This window comes from Mya arenaria, chromosome 6, assembly GCF_026914265.1.
Source record: "Mya arenaria isolate MELC-2E11 chromosome 6, ASM2691426v1".
Taxonomy (NCBI): domain Eukaryota; kingdom Metazoa; phylum Mollusca; class Bivalvia; order Myida; family Myidae; genus Mya; species Mya arenaria.
In genome coordinates this window covers 37,632,679-37,655,574 of record NC_069127.1, presented here as the reverse complement: position 1 = coordinate 37,655,574, position 22,896 = coordinate 37,632,679, and positions in this window count along the sequence as shown.

The following is a 22,896-nucleotide window of genomic DNA, read 5'->3' as shown; positions in this document are numbered from 1 at the left end:
TGGTTGTTTTTCCCATATCCATTGGTCTCAGGTAGAATAACTTTTGTATACTGAGCACTTAATGAAGCATCTTTATTGTATGTTTTGGGCAAAATGGATTGACAAAGGCTTTCGGAAACGCAGTGGACTAAATACAAATCAATGTGTGGGGACTGAATGTAGTAGCAAAAATGTTGTTGAATGAGCTCTGGCTGGACCTTTTTTGAGACCGCCTGGATATTGTTTGATAATGTGTTGGCATGATTGTAACAACAGGTATGCAGATGCGAACATATTGCGTCTACGGGATACAAATTGAAATAGCATGCCAATGATTTTGCACTAACATGAAATGTAAATACTAGGAATACTTATTGTTAGTCAATTATTAACACTTGTTGCTGCAAAGTGCTACACAGAGCACAAATATCATTTAATTAAAGACTATGATACAAACAAATCCGTTGTTACTAAAACAAAACAAAAAATACAAACGTCAAAAAGGTAAATCTAATAGTGAAGTTTAAAGTCTATTTAGGTTATGTAAATTTTAAAGTACAAGTTTTTGTGATTAATGTTGCCATCCCATCACTTATACTTAAGAATATCTTAAAATAGTTGTTATGATTATAAAATCTTAAAATTATACATATTTGATGTTCTAATATATTATACATCAAAGACTGATAAAAATTATAACGATTTCCACACCTGTCTGGTTTTGTAAAGCAAGTTCGTAATAATAAGTGTAATAGTATCTTATATAATGCCAACCTTAATTACTTCACTTTTCAGGTCACTATGCTTAAGTAATTCGATCATCTGGTGATCTCAATTTCTTTAGTGATAGGCATCATGATAACACTAAACCACTGCCTTTAATAGTTTAATAAGATAATGGTTAATATTTCGAGATATTGTTTTTCAATCACATTAAAGGAGGGCTAGCGTAATACGTTTATTGTTTTCCCCACATAAACTATGAAGCTATAAGATAGCTCACCCTGCATTTACTACGATTTTAAATATACGCGAGTTCGACAATCTTGTGTTTAAAGATAGGTAATCTTTTACCAACCCATGATATAAAAGGTAAGTTATGCACCGCAAACGTAACCGTTTAACCAACCCATTTGACACTACTTATACATTCACCTGATTCTTAAGTCAGTTAATAAACTACACTTAATGGCGCTATTTCTAATTAGAGAGATGTTTTATACACTGTTTGAAAATGCAATAAATTAATAATAGGAATTGATACTAAAGCAAAAACACATATCGATATATCCCGATATGCCATCAGCGTATTGCGATACCTTTCGCGATATATGCCAAAATTTCATCAGCAAAGTTGGATACTCGCAATATATACTTCGACAAAAACAGATAATATATGGGAGGTTTTCAATTTTGTTTCCATGCCATTATCATCATCATTAGTTCCCTAGCTGTTTAAATCAATCACATTTTATCAATTCATTCATTCATTCATTCATTCATTCATTCATTCATTCATTCATTCATTCATTCATTCTTTCATTCTTTCATTCATTCATTCATTCATTCATTCATTCATTCATTCATTCATTCATTCATTCATTCATTCATTCATTCATTCATTCATTCATTCATTCATTCATTCATTCATTCATTCATTCATTCATTCATTCATTTTCATTCATTCATTCATTCATTCATTCATTCATTCATTCATTCATTCATTCATTCATTCATTCATTCATTCATTCATTCATTCATTCATTCATTCATTCATTCATTCATTCATTCATTCATTCATTCATTCATTCATTCATTCACATTTGTTCTTAATAACCTGTAAAGTGTTATCGTTTTGACCTAAGTATTTGGGTAAAAATAGTTACTTTCAACCATTCGGTCGATAACAAATTCGTACAAATCAGAGTCCCAGCATATTGATGAGCTTTATTTAACTTCATCAAGAAATGCTGAACTATGTAGTCGGTTCTCACGAGAAACAAATGTATCTAGCGTTCAAAAGTTGCGGATAGTTTGCATTCTGTCCGGATGGTCCAACGGAGCTGATGAATTTGTAGACCGCCTGATGGTGGTATAATCATCTAATATACACACTTCTAAATCTAGTTGTTTCTAAATAAATAGTTTTGCAAATAAAACTGTTAGCAACGTTGCCTGTTGCTGAAGGTATATATTCATACGCTTATCAGAGTGGCTAACAAATTTGACAAAAAAACAATATGCCGAACATGAACAATCGGTCTTGCGCAGCTTGGTCTTTCTATTGCAACTGAGCACTTAAGCTCCCCTAAACAAACGTCAGCTACATGATTATTTAGTTTATGAACAACCATACTTTGGACGAAATACGGGGCGAATTAGTTCGACCACCATATAGCGCATAACGTACTTTTAAGAAATAATAATGATTATAGCAATCATTCTATCCAACTTGAACTTAATGTCCTTTGATGCATGTGATTGACTCCGGCCACATTCATTTTATTTTGTAAACGCGGACGGCATCGAAATAGGTCATACAATCGGAATAGATCGAGCAAACTTGTACACTTCTGCCGGTGTTACAAAATCGAATGAAATGGATACCAGCTGAGCCAAATTGCTGATTGCATTATGATTCATTTAAAAACAGTATAATTATTACATCTTGACATACACACTGGTGAAATAGAATCTTTTTTATATATTGCAAATTCTATGAGTGAATTTTACAGTTCCGCTTTTAAATTATTTGAGCAAATAAAAATATAATTTACACATATCGCTATATTCCGATATGCCATCAGCGTATTGCGATACCTTTCGCGATATATACCAAAATTTCATCAGCAAAGTTGGATACTCGCAATATATACTTCGACAAAAACAGATAATATATGGGAGGTTTTCAATTTTGTTTCCATGTTATTATCATCATCATTAGTTCCCTAGCTGTTTAAATCAATCACATTTTATCAATTCATTTATTCATTCATTCATTCATTCATTCATCGTTCGTTCGTTCGTTCGTTCGTTCGTTCGTTCGTTCGTTCATTCGTTCGTTCGTTCGTTCATTCATTCATTCATTCATTCATTCACATTTGTTCTTAATAACCTGTAAACTGTTATCGTTTTGACCCAAGTATTTGGGTAAAAATAGTTACTTTCAACCATTCGGTCGATAACAAATCCGTACAAATCAGAATCCCAGCATATTGATGAGCTTTATTTAACTTCATCAAGAAATGCTGAACTATGTAGTCGGTTCTCACGAGAAACAAATGTATCTAGCGTTCAAAAGTTGCGGATAGTTTGCATTCTGTCCGGCTGGTCCAACGGAGCTGATGAATTTGTAGACCGCCTGATGGTGGTATATTCATCTAATATACACAACTCTAAATCTAGTTGTTTCTAAATAAATAGTTTTGCAACTAAAACTGTTAGCAAAGTTGCCTGTTGCTGAAGGTATATATTCATTACGCTTATCAGAGTGGCTAACAAATTTGACAAAAAACAATATGCCGAACATGAACAATCGGTCTTGCGCAGCTTGGTCTTTCTATTGCAACTGAGCACTTAAGCTCCCCTAAACAAACGTCAGCTACATGATTATTTAGTATATGAACAACCATACTTTGGACGAAATACGGGGCGAATTAGTTCGACCACCATATAGCGCATAACGTACTTTTAAGAAATAATAATGATTATAGCAATCATTCTATCCAACTTGAACTTAATTTCCTTTGATGCATGTGATTGACTCCGGCCACATTCATTTTATTTTGTAAACGCGGACGGCATCGAAATAGGTCATACAATCGGAATAGATCGAGCAAACTTGTACACTTCTGCCGGTGTTACAAAATCGAATGAAATGGATACCAGCTGAGCCAAATTGCTGATTGCATTATGATTCATTTAAAAACAGTATAATTATTACATCTTGACATACACACTGGTGAAATTGAATCTTTTTTATATATTGCAAATTCTATGAGTGAATTTTACAGTTCCGCTTTTAAATCATTTGAGCAAGTAAAAATATAATTTTAATGAATGAAAATAAATGAAATCTTGTCAAATAGGAATAAAAAGAACAACTTATCTTTTTAAAAAATAGCATCTTGATTTTGTTTTAACTAAATGGCATTTACGTAAGCACTTTTAACGTGCCATACATGAAATGTACTGATCCGCCTCTGGGTTCTGAGTCATAGCGATTCCAGTAGCATTTGTCCTGTCTACACATTATGTCATATTTATCCAGTAGCAGCTATGTGCGAGAAGTCATAATAGGTAATAATGATTCTAATAATCATTCTTTTCAACATGACGTCACTTCTCTTCGCTGCATGTGGTAAACACGAGGTTAAAATCAAATAAAATCGATACCAGCTGAGCTCGTTTATTAATTACATTAGGATTTATTTTTAAAAAGGTATATAACATCTTAACATACACACTGGTGAAAATTTTGTTTTGGAATCGTTTTATATACCCTTAACTTTACAAATTTCAACTCTTAATCTTCACAGTTCAGCTTTTTAAATCATATAAGCATATAAAAAGTCATTATATATGTAATGAGCATTACTGATATCTTGACAAATAAGAATAAAAGGAACTAGATAAGAATGTGTCTTAGCAGAAATAGCATTCTGCTTTTGTTTTAACTTAATGGCATTTTCAACATTACATTTTAAACTGTTCACGTGCCATACATGAAAAATACGGATACGCCTCTGGATTCTGACTCATTGGGATCCCAGTTACACTAATTCCTGTCTAGACTTACTCATTTTCATTCAGTAGCAGCTTTTTTAAATGTTACATGTAAAGTTCCGTTTTAAACATATTTAGCCTCCATATGCGTAAGATACCGTAAGGATTAGAAGAAAACACAAGAAAACAAAATATTAGCATAGTTAATATTAACAAAGAAGTCAAATGTTTGCGAAAATGTAGAAAACACAGTGTGTATGGCCTTTTTTAAGGTAACCGATATAAATTATATGATTCCCATTAATCGCGACGCCATGTCGGCTACACCGTCTTCAGTCTTCTGGTAGCGGAAAAAAGAAATAATTGACGAAAACATATTTGTAAAAATGAAAACATTAATTGGGATTTTTGATCTTAGATCTTTGATCTTTAAACATAGTAGTTTGCAATATGTTATATTCCCCAATGTTTGTTAAGTGTGGGTTTGCAATTTTCTGACGCTTTTTTTGCTTAAGTAGAGCTGACATGGTAGAATATAGAAAAAGTGGCATCGGACATGTTAAGTTTAAGTTTTTTTTATTGTAGCCTTATCTGTGAAATATCATATTTTGTTCACTGCTGTTTCCACTGCAGTAAATATATCAGTTTTGAATAAAAAGTAAACGGATGACAGGAAGAATTTTATCAAAATAATGACCCAAAAATGACGTCACGATGGTTTGTCTGAAAACAAGTTGACATTTTCTTAAAGTTAGCATGAATGAATCATAATTTGTTGAATTTTGGCGTAAGATCACACTGGTTTTCACTCGTGATCACAGAAAATTAACGCTTCACGCGTGGCTACGCTGTACGTAAAAAATGTTATTTTCTGTAATCACTCGGTAAAAGAAATTTCGACCTTACGACGTAGTTCAACAAATATTCTCTTAATATGTAAAGATATAAACAACAGTAGACAGGGAAGTTCACAATTCAGGGGAAGTAATAATTGTGGACGCTAATGAAGGAGAAAAAAATGTAATTGTGAAGAAATGTTAGTCTTATCACAGTCCTCATACCTCTTTACACACACGTAATATGTAAAAAACAGCATTAATTCGGACATTTTTTAAACGAGGCGAGTCGTTTTCAAGCATCAACACATCATTCAACCCTCTGCTTGTAAGTTAGTCGCTGTACCACCTGAGCTTACAGTCTCACAATTATAAATCATTCTCAGTTGTTATCTGTCTGGTGTTACGAGGACATACACTGATATTGCCTTTTAAAACACCAGTTTCGTGTATGATGTTGGCATTGCTGTCTCTGTCAATTGATTTCTTTTTGACATTTTCTTTTCGTTTTTTTATTGTTATTGTATATGGCGATACTTGATGTTAGTTTTCATATCATACTGAAGCTTCTATATTACATTTTTGAGTAAATGGAGAAGTTTGTGTGTTATACTAATTGAATTTAAAAGTCATAAAAATATCACTTATAAAAAACAGATTTTTATATGTGACCTGTTAGTGTAAGAAACGTCTGTTCATATTACCTGTTAGTGTAAGAAACGTCAGTCCGTGTGGCCTCTTAGTGTAAGAAACGTCTGTTCATGTGGCCTGTTAGTGTAAGAAACATCTGTTCGTGTGGCCTATTGGTGTAAGAAACGTCTGTTCGTGTGGCCTGTTGGTGTAAGAGACGTCGGTTTATGCGACCTGTTGGTGTAAGAAACGTCTGTTCGTGTGGCCTGTAAGTGTAAGAAACGTCTTTTCATGTGGCCTGTTAGTGTTAGAAACGTCTGTTTATGTGGCCAGTTAGTGTAAAAAACGTCTGTCCATGTGGCCTGTTAGTGTAAGAAACGTCTGTCCATGTGGCCTGTTAGTTTAAGAAACGTTTTTCCGTGTGGTATGTTAGTGTAAGAAACGTCTGTTCATGTGGCCTGTTAGTTTAAGAAACGTTTGTCCGTGTGGTCTGTTAGTTTAAGATTGCTGTCCATGTGGCTTGTTAGTGTAAGAAACGTCTGTTCATGTGGCCTGTGAGTGAAAGAAACGTTTGTCCATGTGGTCTGTAAGTTAAAGAAACGTCTTTGCATGTGGCATATTAGTGTAAGAAACGTCTGTTCATGTGGCCTGTTAGTTTAAGAAACGTTTGTCCGTGTGGTCTGTTAGTGTAAGAAACGTCTGTTCATGTGGCCCATTAGTTTAAGAAACGTCTGTCCATGTGGCCTGTAAGTGTAAGAAACGTCTGTTAATGTGGCCTGTTAGTGTAAGAAACATCTGTTCGTGTGGCCTGTTAGTGTAAGAAACGACTGTCAATGTGGCCTGTTGGTGTAAAAATGTCTCTTTATGTGACCTGTTAGTTTACGAAACGTCTGTTCATGTGGCCTTTTAGTGTAAGAAACGTCTTTTCATGTGACCTGTTGGTGTGAAAAACGTCGGTCCATGTGGCCTGTTAGCGTAAGAAACATCTGTTTATGTGGCCTGTTAGTGTAAGAAACGTCTTTTAATGTGACCTGTTAGTGTAATGAACTTCTTTTCATGTGACCTGTTGGTGTGAAAACGTCTGTCCATGTGGTTTGTTAGTGTAAGAAACGTCTGTTCATGTGACCTGTTAGTTTAAGAAACGTCTTTAGATGAGACCTGTTCGTATAAGGAACGACTGTTCCTGAAGCCTGTTAGTGTATGAAACGTCTGTCCATGTGGCCTGTTAGTGTAAGAAACGTCTGTTCATGTGGCCTGTTAGTGTAAGAAACGTCTGTTCATGTGGCCTGTTAGTTTAAGAAACGTCTTTTAATGTGACCTGAAAGAGTAATAAAACGTCTGTTTGTTTAGCCTGTTACTGTCAGAGACATCTGTTAATGAGGCCTGATTTTGTCAGGAACGTGTTTTAATGTGTCATTTAGGTTTGTAAATTTGGCCCATTAAGGAAAGAGGGTTTGTTAATACTTACGTTATTGTAAGATAAGTCTTTTAGTGTAGCCTGTTAGTGTAAGAAACATCTGTTAATGCAGCATGTAAGTGTAAGAAATGTTTGTTTATGTTGCCATTTAGTAGTAGAAAACGACTGTTAGTGAGGCCTGTTCGTGTAAAAAAAAGCTGTTACTGAGGCATGTTTATGTGGCCTGTTTGTGTACTAAGAATAATATGTATTTTCATCTGTATTCGAATTTGTATTATGTTTTGGGTTATTTTGTTGGTGTATTATTTTAGAATTATGTAATAAATATATAAGAAGACATTCGAATGAAAGACTCGCGGAATATAAATGAAGCGTTTCTACTGTGACATAGACGAACATATAAAACACTTGAACAAATGCAGAAGCCTTTAACTATGTGTAATATAACACGGTTTGATTTATCGCGAACATGCATGAAATTGTTTAAATACGAGGCTCGAATGCATTGCATAATGCTCTGGATCATGCGTTTAAAAGTACATATTGTATTATCAAAGGAATAGGTATTTTGACAGACGAATAATTTAAACGATATAAGTCGTGATATGGGGATTGGTCGCCCTCATGGCATTCGCGAGCCGAATCCATCCTAAGTATATTGCAAACAGTTTTTGTAACATTAGTTTTTACTAGACACTTATACGCAAACCTTTACTGATACTCTTATTGGTAAAGCAGAAGAGTAATAATAGATACATGCATTTTTATTCCGTATGTATATACATAACTGACATTTGTGGGATATTTTTATGACATGCGGATTTTGACCAATATAGCGCACTTTGTTCACGTAACAAGACCAAGTGATATATGTCCGAACATTTTCAGTCAATGATTAATAACATTTCATCTTTCTACAGTGCGCCGTCACATGTTTAATAACCTATTATTTAAATACACTCAGATAATACACACATGTATAAGCATAGATACTTAAAAAAACTCAGGAGTCATTAGGCTGTTTGGCATATTTTTGGTAATTTCTGTTTTATTCGCCATTATCGCATGGCTATTGTTTACATAAAAAGGTAAATATTCGAGTGTTTTCCGCACGCGCATCATTTGAGATGAGCCATACCGCAGAAAGCGGAACGACTTCATTTTAAGGCTCAGCTACTGCGGTCACTTCATATCACTAAGTTTCGTACGATGTTGGTGACTGCGATTGCCATGGTTACTTGTAGCCCGTATAGGCACTGGACAGTCGCCTGATGGCATCGGAAGTTCAGTAAGAGTCCGTGCAAAAAGTGCGTTTGCCGTACGAGTGCCCCAAGGTGGTCGCAATGTCATCTTACGTGCACCGTTAAATTTAACGGCCACTCATAAGGCGATCGCAAGATGACATTTAAATACCCGACATATGCGGTCCGTCCTTCGATAACATCAAAAACCGTGCGTTCCAAAAATAACAAACTGTCATAATTGGAGGATATTTGTTAAGTGTGAATAATTAAAGTTGTTTGTTTATGTTTTTAATTAAAGAGTTTTTGTTGATCAAATTATTCATTGAAATGCACAATTTAGGTCGACGATGACATCATCTGAAAATTCGACAACATTTAACGAATATGCTATTTTAAGCTGTTGTCTTATGTGCTTTACCGTTTTCTTACAATATACAAGTGCATTTAATTGTGGTTTTATATCTGATTTGTGTTATCAATAAACGTAAATTAAATACATTTGGCACAGATAATTCATTTTTATCACTTTATAATTTAAATAAAACGTTTGCTGTGTCCACGACCGTAACAAGACCGTTCAATTGCAGGATTCGGATGTCGGACTTATATTATATGTCTTGGGATCGGTGATACCTGTTTGTAATTCGGATGTGTCGAATGTTAGTTATCTCGACTTTTTTCCCTAGGTCCCGACAAAGTCGACATAACGAGTTTCGACTGTATCTCATTACTTGGCTAGTGGATACACATATACGTTTTTCTAAACAAGAGGAATATCTAAACAAAATTCAAAGACATGGACATATAAGAATTGTCCTAAGGAAAAACAAAAGATCATTTAGCATACTCATGTTTTGATCGCAAATACATCAGTTCCCTAGTCAATATCCGTAGTTCTCAAAAGATAACTTTCAAAATTTGGCCAAGACAAGACATCCGTTCGGTTTATTAATGCTCGCTAACTTCTACACATCTCCTGTCTTTGACCGAAGTTTCACTGTTGACCTGGTTTTTCAGAATTTACTTACTCAGGAAGAGCAGGTATTCCTAAATCTCATACTCAAACTCCATCGTCCCCCATCATGCAAGCCACAGATTCGACTGAAGATGATGAATATATCCACCCGGCAATTGCAGACAAACTAGTCCAACCGGCGTCAGGAAACGGAATCGGAATGATGTAGATAATGCTGACGGTGATGCTGCTGGCATTATGTTGGACCAGCACTCGTTTGATGAAGACATTGCTGAAGTGGATGCTTTTGTTGGATTTGGTGATCTTGATGTACCAAATCTTTGACGTAAATATTCATTAAAGTTTCCTATGTCTTCGGTCAACTTAGTAAACAGCGTGGTGAGTAATGTCAGTACCGGCATTAATTTAATTGGAATGAAACACAACTCTGAGTTAGGACAGAAATAATTGATTTGAACAGACTCTTATAAGTATTTTAGATTTAGATTTAGATTTAGACATTAGGAATCTACTTATTGGTTTAATGCATTTAGTAGGTACTGTATGAGGTCTGTAATTTGGCTTGTCAAGATTTAACTTACTTGGCCATGTATTGAGTGGGGGACTTTAAAATAATGGGGCACAAATGTTCATCATATATTAAACATTCAAGAAGTGCTACGAAAATGAAGAGATATTATTTCTTTAATAACAAGAAATGATCTCGCCAAGTTTTGTTGTAGAGAACATATGAACCTTTTCATATTTGAGATTATTGCAACACTTTGTCAAACAATGTATGTTACCTTTTTTCAGCACTGCACGTTGAAATCCAAAGATTGCGTCAGATATGTATGTGTCAATGCTGTGGAGAGGTTGTATTTTCCATGTCATCACGTGATATGTATCACTTGTGCCGAAAGTCATACCCAGTGTCCAATATGTAATGCTCAAATTCATTATAGTATCCGCGTGTTTATGTGATGGTAGAAAAATAAGATATACGTTGTTGTGGTAATTAGGTAAATAATCAAAATTATATTTTTGAGTCAATAATATTTACTAAAGTATTCAATTTTGTGGTACAAAGATGTTATGTACTGTTAAAAAAAATGAAGCTGAAACCTTTAAACCCGTATACAAAATCGATTATTAAATGTTACTTCAAGAATGTATAAAAATGTTTTACATAATAAGAATGACAGAAACAAATATTCAACCGATTATGTTATGCCCTTAGATATATGTATCTAGGGTCTAAATAATAGCTGCGCATGTCACAACCGTACCTACACATCAGGGCTTCTAAAGGATTGCAACCTCAATCCTCCCCCGGGAAAAAACAACAACAAAAACAGGCTGGTTCAAAAGTACGATTGTAGAAATGTCTGGTACCCGGCGGAAAGTGGTTGGACGACAAAAGATGTAAAAGTATTGTGATTTATTTGCTAAATGCTTCTAGAGTATTTGGTGTAAATTCTTCAAATTTTCCAGACAGTTAAATCAAAAATTTGTCTATCAAATAATTTGGAATAATTATACGCTGTTGCTTTTAAAATCCATTTAAAATATTATATGCTGAAAAATGTGTATTTATAAATATGTATTATATTTAAAGAAATATAGTTATAATGTCTTGTAAATAGCAAAATAAAAATATATTGTTCTCTCTCTACGTTTATTTTGCTATTTACAAGACATTTGAAAATTGAATGTAGTTTCTCTATATGTTGTAATTCCTCCTATTTGGGAAGGAATTTGCAATGTTATATTTACATTCGCCTAGTGATTTGTATAGATAAAACTTGACGTTCTTTTGTGTAACACGCAATAAGTTTTGACATCATTGTCAATGTCAATATTGCGCTATAATTATATAGCGTGACATCATTTAACCATTGATAAACTACTAAACAAAGATCCGCTATTCTTTCATACAAATATGTCGGTTACATTTCCAAAAGAAGAAATATTGGATTGCAGAAGATACTGCCAATTTTTAATCGTAATGCATATTTATTTAAAATGTAAATATAACAGTTATATATTAGGTTGAGAAACTCCACACATTAGAATGTTGAGAAACTCTACACATTAGAGATTGAGAAACTCCACACATAAGCGGATGAAAAACTCCATACATTAGAGATTGAGAAACTCCATTCCAATTTCCATTTGTTATTGGCAGGGTCATCGTCAAGGTCACTGTTGCTTAACACTGAAAAACAGTTTCTGCTAGAAAAGATGTAGTGATGAAACTTGTTGTAAAGCAGTTAGTTAGGTCAAAATCTTGAATCAGTCAGCAAACGACTGTTATGGCTAATTGCAACTTGTATGGGTAGTTACATTTACAATTATAAATCAAGTACAGTACAGATAATGTTTCTCAATTTCACTATTATTATGTCCGACTTCAGACATGCAAATACATTGTATGCGCATATAATAATATGGGGATAATCAGTATTTGTATGTTGATAATAAGAAGCTTTTTTCATGAATTTATTTAAATGTCAAATACACAATTTGGCATGAGCAATAACTAAACTTTTAAACCACTTACAATATCACTCACAGGTAACACACATGAAGACAGAAACATCTCTCTTTCACATCACTTAACAGGCCCTACAGTATCATTAAATTTTAGTCTTTTTAGACTTTGCAAAAATATTATTTTTTTAAATCAATTTTTCTTAATACCCAATTAAGTTATCTTGAATTTGTAACTTTTCCTTTCAGTTTATTAAATGTGCTATTTTTGTGCCAGATATATACAATCTGAAGCCCTATTTCTTTTTATTTGCCCTAAAAAGTCAGCCTGTTTAATGATACTGGTAATCAATAAGAAATAGAATCTCCTGTAAAACCGTATTTAACAATTTCGACAGCTTTCATCTTGAAATGAAATGATTATACAACAATCAACCCATCTTGATCTAGTTGAAATTATACAGTACATTTACATTTTCACATATTTCATCATAATTCAAGGAAACTGGGGGTGGACAAAATCATCAGACTTACAATAATTACTTACACTTTAATGTTTATATGAAAATATTTATGCGAAAAGCTACAGAAACAAGCTCATTAGCAAAATATTTAAACATAAACCCGGTTTAATGGCACTGGGTAAACGCCGATGACATATAACACAACAACAAACAATCACAAACCAAAAACATTGAACAACAATACAAAACTCCACAAACAACACACACTACATATAAAATATATAAAACTAGGGATGTCTATCAAGGATTTTAGGAACGCCTTGGAACGGTCAGTTAAATATATATTTACTGGGGGTTTAAACTAGTTTGTAGGCACAACCTCACTTAAGTTGGCTTTCAATGGTTGAGCAGAAGTTAGATAAAAAGAAAACAAACAATGCTTCTGCCTAAATCTCATATGATATGCCTGGTTCATAGGAATGCATGAGTAAATACAGCTTAACATCATTACAGATATGTTCTATAAAATGAATAAAAATACCGAAATATTTACACAGTTTTAGCACTTGATTAATATAATGAAACAACAGAGAACTTACATGGATAACAATTTGATTGTTATGTAAACAACAAACTTGCACTCTTCCCATTCTTAAGTTGAACCTTGAAATTTAGTTTCAATTCTAATTCACATAAAATGGATAAACGCAACATTCAAACATACGTGTTTGCATAGCTGACCTTGTGAAAGCAGTAAAACTGTTGCTTAAAAGATTCACATAAATTGTATAAATACAACTCATATAAAAGTGAACAAACTATATGCATTCTTGGACTTGCACATGAATTTAATTTATTTCTAGTTACACGTAAATAAACTAACGTTAGAAATAGGCACAAACAATGTTAAGATGAAATGGCCAGCTATTTAAAATACATCAACAAAAGCTACAAATGAGACAACATAAATGAAGATTTATACATGCACAAACATGTAGACTATCAATATAAAGCCATTCCAATCAATATATAAAATTACTGAAATATTATAGTATTTACAATAGTTTTTTTACATACTTTTATGTCTTTCATTCGATATGTGTCAATGTTAAAACTGCATCATGGATATTGTTCTACTCCAAAGTATGGATTAAATTTTAACAGTTTTTTATGAAAACATATTTCTATAAATAAAATATAATACAAAATTTTCAGCCTATACTGTTTTAAATTAATTTTAAAAGCAACAGCGTATAATTATTCAAAATTATTTAAAAGGCAAATTTGCGGTTAAACTGTCTGAATAATTTGAAGATTTTACACCAAGTTCTATTTATTTCATATCTAAACGTTTACCACATATGCTCCTTTCATTTAATGCAATGCCTAGCCACCACAGCCAAATTTAGACCTAAAAAATAATGGTTTGGCTCATAGTTGTAAACAATAATCAACATGAAAATTACAACAATAAAAACACATTCAATTATACCACAATTTGTTGCATAGAAAAAATAATGAATTGAAACTTTATCACAATAACATAACTTTAGCACATTCTTATTAAAGAATGAAAAATACTCCTATTAAACCGATTAATGCTGGAATGATAAGTACACGTATTAATATATTATATCACATCAGTAAAGAATTCATAAATATATTAACTTGCACCGGTTTAGTCTGAAAGTAGAGCTGCCAGAATAAGTCATATGTCACACACATTCGAGGTGCACAGTTTCCCTAACGGATCAGCATTCATGTGATTATAAGGTGTGAAGGAGCAATACTTTGGCACCAACATTAATAACGCCCACCGCTTTAATTTCTATAATTCCCCCACGTTAACGGCTTGGAATCAACGCTATACGCGGCGTTGGGAAGTGTTAATTAGCAGTTTTTAAGACAATTTTCTGAAGGCTACTTATTTGTTCCCATCCAATACATTTAATTATAGTCAGTTTAATAAAACTCTTACAAACTATACTTGTTTTAAATACTGCAACAGAAGCTAAAAATAAGACAATATAAATAAATCTTTATGCATGCCCAAACATGTAGTAAATCTATAAAACTAATAAAATCTTAAAGTATTTTCAATAATATTTTTTTACGTAAGTTATTGAAAATCTTTCGTCAGATATGTGTCTATGTTAAGACATCATGAATAGTGTTCCATTCAAAGGACGGAAACAGTTTGTTATATAACTATATTTCTATAGATATAATACATATTTATAAATACACATTTTTCAGCATATAATATTTTAAATGGATTTTAAAAGCAACAGCGTATAATTATTCCAAATTATTTGATAGACGAATTTGTGATTTAACTGTCTGGAAAGTTTGAAGAATTTACACCAAATACTCTAGAAGCATTTAGCAAAAATATCACAATACTTTTACATCTTTTGTCGTCCAACCACTTTCCGCCGGGTACCAGACATTTCTACAATCGTACTTTTGAACCAGCCGATTTTTGTTGTTGTTTTTCCCGGGGAGGATTGAGGTTGCAATCCTTTAGAAGCCCTGATGTGTAGGTACGGTTGTGACATGCGCAGCTATTATTTAGACCCTAGATACATATATCTAAGGGCATAACATAATCGGTTGAATATTTGTTTCTGTCATTCTTATTATGTAAAACATTTTTATACATTCTTGAAGTAACATTTAATAATCGATTTTGTATACGGGTTTAAAGGTTTCAGCTTCAAATTTTTTTAACAGTACATAACATCTTTGTACCACAAAATTGAACACTTTAGTAAATATTATTGACTCAAAAATATAATTTTGATTATTTACCTAATTACCACAACAACGTATATCTTATTTTTCTACCATCACATAAACACGCGGATACTATAATGAATTTGAGCATTATATATTGGACACTGGGTATGACTTTCGGCACAAGTGATACATATCACGTGATGACATGGAAAATACAACCTCTCCACAGCATTGACACATACATATCTGACGCAATCTTTGGATTTCAACTTGCAGTGCTGAAAAAAGGTAACATACATTGTTTGACAAAGTGTTGCAATAATCTCAAATATGAAAAGGTTCATATGTTCTCTACAACAAAACTTGGCGAGATCATTTCTTGTTGTTAAAGAAATAATATCTCTTCATTTTCGTAGCACTTCTTGAATGTTTAATATATGATGAACATTTGTGCCCCATTATTTTAAAGTCCCCCACTCAATACATGGCCAAGTAAGTTAAATCTTGACAAGCCAAATTACAGACCTCATACAGTACCTACTAAATGCAATAAACCAATAAGTAGATTCCTAATGTCTAAATCTAAATCTAAATCTAAAATACTTATAAGAGTCTGTTCAAATCAATTATTTCTGTCCTAACTCAGAGTTGTGTTTCATTCCAATTAAATTAATGCCGGTACTGACATTACTCACCACGCTGTGTACTAAGTTGACCGAAGACATAGGAAACTTTAATGAATATTTACGTCAAAGATTTGGTACATCAAGATCACCAAATCCAACAAAAGCATCCACTTCAGCAATGTCTTCATCAAACGAGTGCTGGTCCAACATAATGCCAGCAGCATCACCGTCAGCATTATCTAAATTCATTCCGATTCCGTTTCCTGACGCCGGTTGGACTAGTTTGTCTGCAATTGCCGGGTGGATTTATTCATCATCTTCAGTCGAATCTGTGGCTTGCATGATGGGGGACGATGGAGTTTGAGTATGAGATTTAGGAATACCTGCTCTTCCTGAGTAAGTAAAATCCTGAAAAAACAGGTAAACAGTGAAACTAGTCAATAAGTTGTCCACCAAATCAGTATTATGCCGAGCAACGTTTTCCTGGTTTACATGGCTATATCGATGACCAGCACGAGAATATCTGCGCTGAAATCTGACACCACGTTCATATTATCCATTGTTTTAACGTAGCTCCAAGAAAACCCCGAATATTGCACGAAAGGAGGCCCATATTAGTCCATATTGGATTCAAATATCAATTATGATGTATGATTCCCAAAGACTTGAAGAAGAAGTAGATGAGTTTCGACACTACTGGGCACCGACATTTTGAGTCACGCGATCCCGTGAACAGTTGGTTATTGTTTGTTGCCTTTTCCGCACTAAACTTTGCTATTAAACAGGGTCGCCGCCCCAAAGTGTTTAGTAGGAAACGTAAAGTATAGCAAACAGCTATATATGATATAAGTAAATGCCCTTGAAGTTTACAAACGTTTCCAATATTTTGTGAAAACTTATAATAAAATGCCTAGGCTTTCGCCCAGGCTAAAGTTTGATCAGTAATGGCTACCTGGTAGCACAATTGTCGGTCCAGTTCCACGTGAGACAAAACTCAAAGGTGATTGGCTGACGCAACGATTTATACGGGAACTTACTGCTGACATGGTTAAATACCACCAAACTAATGTTTGAAGAATGCCATAAATAATTTATGTTAACATAAATTTTCATATATGAAAGTAGGGGCTTGTTAACTAATTGACGTTGTAGGTTGGGGGGAAATCGGACAGTCCCTCTCTGGAGGGATGGCTTTTGTAAATGAAGGATGAAAATCAACACCAGTGTTCAGAAGCTGTCGATCGAATATTTAATGAAAGCGCTTAAAGCGTTGACAGTCTTTCGGTCTGTTTCGTTTTGTTATATAGTCATGTAATGCCGAATGGAACGAAATGTGTGTGAATATTTCTCTGTTTGTCTCAGAAATAAGCATGTTGCTTATGCATATTTAACCACGAGTGACGTAGGTTTTGGGCAGTATTAAGAACCATAATTCGATCCAGAGGAATTTTACACGAGGATCCTGTCATTGTAGAAAGAAACATTAAACTAAAACTGTATTAACATGTCCAATGCATTTTGTTGGATGCATTTGGTTTAGCCGGCATAGTAAATAAAATACGACTAATGTTTGAAGTGTAGAGTAGATTTCTATGGTCTGAATTAAAAGACTAAAAATGACTAAATGCTTTATCCGCGGCATTGTTAAAGAAACCAAGGTTCCAGATTAGGTTCATATACATTTCTTTTGTAATAGTTTGGGTATTCTGCATATTAAATGAATATTGCAAGTGAATGCATCTCCATTGTTTTGATTAAATTAAGTATCATCATAAAAAATCTACTTCAAAGGAACTCATGAGCATGCATATACTATCTTAAGATATAAATATTTTATTTGCTGACATGAATATGCTCGCAAAACGTATCATGCACAAAGTCTTTCAACGCTTCTAGCGCTTTTAATCTTAGACCACCTTACGACATAATTTGATAGTGTTGTCAATTTTTTTATCATCCTCTTTTATATGATATTTTGCAGGAAACTGATCAAGATACTAAAATGCTTGCATACAATAAACATGTGATTTCCGCCTGAATCCAGTTACTATTGTATTTACCCAGCCATCAAAGTTCAGCAGCTTGAATTATACGCCGAGGTCTCCGTTTATTATGCGTTTGGTTATGACAAAATGCTCGGCCAGTCACGAAAACCTATGACCCTGATTCCATTTTTAACCGAAATATTCTAGTATACAAATACATACATGTACATTAGGCCTGTTTTCTAACGTACATAAAACCTTGCACAATGGACGTTTCTGGACGGTTTTCATTTTGGAGACGAGTAATAGATTCTATTTAAGCTTAAAAAAAAGGAGATTGGAGCCATTTTGAAAGTCGAAAGTTACATACAAACGCTACATATTCTACATACCCACACAAACATTATGTGAAACAATTGGCAGTTATGCGTCGATAGTCATGATACTATCCACAACGCGCAAATAAAGCCACCTCACGAACGATATCATCGAAACAGACAAGTGGTTATAATACAGGACAACAGCACAAGCCCCCAAAACGTTTAAGCAACAGAAACAACAAAGCTCATGTGTGCATATTTGAATTGCAAATATTTTGGAGAATTCTTCGAGCTAGTCATTGGCTAAAACGTATCAAAATGCGGAAAATTTCATTAGTTCGCTTCAGATGATTTCGGTCCAGGAAATTAAGACGAAACAAAGTCTCTACACACTTGAAATAGCTTGACATTTCGAACGGCGATGCTTTTATAATAATCATTTTTTTTCTAAAATATACGCCATTAGTCAGCAAAGAACAATGCAATTTTAATTAGGTAGGGGGGAGTGGCTTACATTTTACGTAGGTGCTGTGTTCCAAATTCAAATGTATTCTATAATGAGAATTTAAAAAAAGTATATAATCAATAAAAAAGAAACAATCACATCTGGCAGATTAAAGGCAAATACATATTGTGTTGTTGATTTCAGTATCATTGCAGGAAGAAAATCCCGTTAAAAAGGGGCATCATCAACCCAATTGATTAAAACCATAATTTTTGTCAAGTAGAACAAAATAGAAAACATAAACTTGAGGCTTAAGTCAATTTTCGAGGCTCATGGTAGTATCGAATGAACTCTTCAGCAAAGGTTGAGAGAACCTTACAGTCTTGGTATCGGTTTAGTCATCGATAAAAAGACTAACGGAATTTTTCGTATTTGCGCGAAGCTTTGTGAAAGCTGTAGCTTCATCCCAACATTTAACACTCCATTTTGGAAAAATGACATTCAGGATATCTCCTGCATATGAATATCTTCAGCATAATATTAGCAGGAATTAAAGAGATCGCAGAAAATATCGTTATATAAAGGCCACATGTATGACGAAACTGCCCGAGACCATGACCCCAATCTCACGCAGCTACTTGAACGCTATGCTTAGGAGAGTATTTAGCTGAACAAGAAAAAAGTGCCTACTTCACCAAGCAATAAACATGTGAGAAAAATGTGTCCCTGTTGTCCCTTCTAAAATAGCAGCTGCAATACACATTATGGTATTGTGAATTACATTCGCTAACTTCTTATCTTACTAAGTGAACGTGCCAACCACTTTGGCAACCTATTCGATGCGGAATTCAGCGCACAAGTATAACGCTACTAAGACTCGAAAGATTACACTGTTCTTAAATGTAAATCCTCTGGATCAGGAATTTGATGAGTGCTATTCCAAACCGGACAACCAGTTGCGTTTTCAAGCGGTGCTGAGGTCATACAGTGTTTTATTAATGCACCAAACTCCGAAAAAGGAACAGAAAATGGTGAAATTTCTATTCATTTAAATGTTGACGAGGCTTTCATAGTTTCAGACAATGGTTAAAAGGAATACATTTTGTCTTTGAATAGGGGGCATATATTGTGGGGTTACAAAAAAGTGATTTTGGTATCCAATGTGGGTTTTACTTACTCTCATAGCAATCATACAACGCTAGGTAATCTTTAATGTTTCTGCTACTGACTGGGTTAAAAACACTATAAGCCAATGCACAAAAATGACGAAATAGAAAAGTGGTATTTGCAACATTTTCAAAATATGTTGATTTATATAGTCCGGTGCATTTTTAAAACACTTTAAGCAACACAATGCTTATATAGACAATGCAAACATGCAAAGTTTACGCGTAGATTATGGTTTAGAATTGTTTGTCACAAAGTTACAAATTAGAAGAGTTGAATTTCATCGTTTTCACCTGTTCGTGTTATAACTCAAGAATCGTTCGCTCTTATATATTATGGCTTACTTCAGAGGCCCCAACTCGCAGTGTTTAGTTGCATCTTTTTGTAATTAAATTTTACAAATGTGTACACTGTATAATCACAATAGTGTGCCCTATTGAAAAATGCTGTTGTTAAGTGATAGTCAACTACCTTTAAAACAAAAAAAAGATATAAAACATAATCCAATTACTGAAAGGGGTGTTATTGAGGATTCAGGGTGAGACGAAAACAAAAATAAAATATTGCAAGAACAATTATAGACAAAGAGCAGAAAAGCAGCGACAGCAGCACCTACATAACTGCAGTATGAAAATAATTCAGTGAACTAGCATCAGGTGAACATTAGGAGGGTTAAACCAATATAGTTTTTATCAGGAAAGTTCTACTTTCACAGCATCATGAAAATTAATACACACAGTAAACCAACATTGGAAGAGTAAATATTGCAAACTAGTATATATCATATCTTTCAAATATGTCAAGTTCCCTACAAATGAAAAACAACTAAAAAAAGGCTATACAGTGGTTTAAGGTCCAAAACAAAATATCTACGGCATTTGCAAATATAGATTTTTCAGTTTTGGTCCGCTACCAGAAACATAAAGACAGTGATGCCGAGAGAGCGCCATCTTTTATAGGAAATATATGACTAATACCACTAACCTGGTGAAATTATTACCATAATCAAGTTTTTTGGCCGATATCTATAAAATAATTTTAAAAATACTCATTTAAACCGGCGCAGATTAACTTTACGCTTACCTCCCTAATAACCTTCATATTTCAATTATCATAAATTATTTATTCAATATGTTGTTCCCTCATTTCTTTTTTTTTAATTCCAACATTGTATATGCATCATTTTTAAATTGATGAAAGATGAAAATAAAATGTTGGAATTGATATTTATTTTTAAAGGAATCACGTTTAAATTTTCATAAAAATCTGACTTTTTATTGACAATGTTTGTTTCTTTATAAAACAAATATTCATCGCATCTCTCACATACTTATAATGACTAAAATGTTATATTTAAGAATCGCAAATAAAGTGCAAAAGAAAAACAGACTTGCCTTGAGTTATTCCAAACGCACAACGCAATCTAACAGGCACAGACAGAAAAAACCGTTACATGTATTTCGATGACTCAGAAGCAAGTGCAGATCGATCCAAGATCCAAGATATTACTCTACAGGATGCGCCTTGAGACGTAACTTGTACATGCGCCCGTCCCATTAGACTCAAAATAATAAGGTCTGCAAACGTTGCATGGGGACTGGGAGAAATATCTGCTCATTTTCGTCGAAAATGGTGCATTCTTGTGTTATTAATGCATATTTCTTTTAATCATATTGGCATTCAAAGTTCACATATTGTACGCTTTTAGGTTGGGGTTGGATGCCGCCTTAATCCTCTAGTGATCTCGTAGTGTACGGCTCATATATAACATTCCTTCTCGCAAAAAGGAACTCGGCACTTGGTTCGATTCCCAGCTAAACATAGACGTGGGCTTGTTTCTTGGCACGCGCACTGACTGTGTAATTATGCACCTGTGACTTTACCTGAGGACACTCAGGGCATTTTCGTTCATTTTGATATTCCATAAAAAGCCGACCTTGGTGTTAGAAAACAAAATAAAAATAAGATTGAAGTGAGTCCATCCACATTGTTAATGCTATATTTTGAGTAAGGAACCAGTTCCAACGTCTTTGATTCTCCTAGTCAGGAATAGGTACAGCTGTGCAGAACTCTAAAATATGGTCCTTGAAATACGCTTGTTTCTGGATTTGATCTGTCCGTTCATATTGCATTTATGTACACTTTTTGTGCCTACCGTATTCGAAATAATATGGTACAACACTTCATTTAAACAAAAACATGATCACAACATGATCACAACGACAAACTTTGATTAAAATAGTTTATACTATATTTAATCATATCAAATTTTAATATTGCTTTTAATTGCATCTTTTACAAAATAAAGAGTTAGATGACAATATGCACAGGCATAATAAAATAACACATAAGTTCAACATACATCAAAACTATGGAGTTATACCTCTTGAATCGTTTGCACTTACATATTATGGCTTATTTCACGAGCCGCTTTAGTTGCATCTTTTGCGATTGTTTTTTATTTCCGATTTGAAATTCTAACTCTACAGTATAATTATAATAGTGTGCCATATAGAAAACTGCTTTTTGATAGTTTTATGACTTTATTATTATTATAACACATATATAGGATCTGACACGAGCTGTCATTTAATACAAGATTTTATTAAACGAGTTTATGAAATTCGTTAGTAAGCGAGCGTCTGGTTTCCAGAGAACATGATGTTCTAGCCGCCATGGGATGTGCTGCGGAATTCGTATTTGTGTTTTCGGTAACCGACAGCTGATTAAACTGGCAAGCAAATGGCATTGATTGCATATTGCTTGTGTTGGTCAAGATGGAAATGTTTGAAATGTTCTTGTGGTTTTTGTCACTAATGTGTCTGTATTTGTTGACTGACTGGATATTTCTGTGACTAATGATCTTCATTA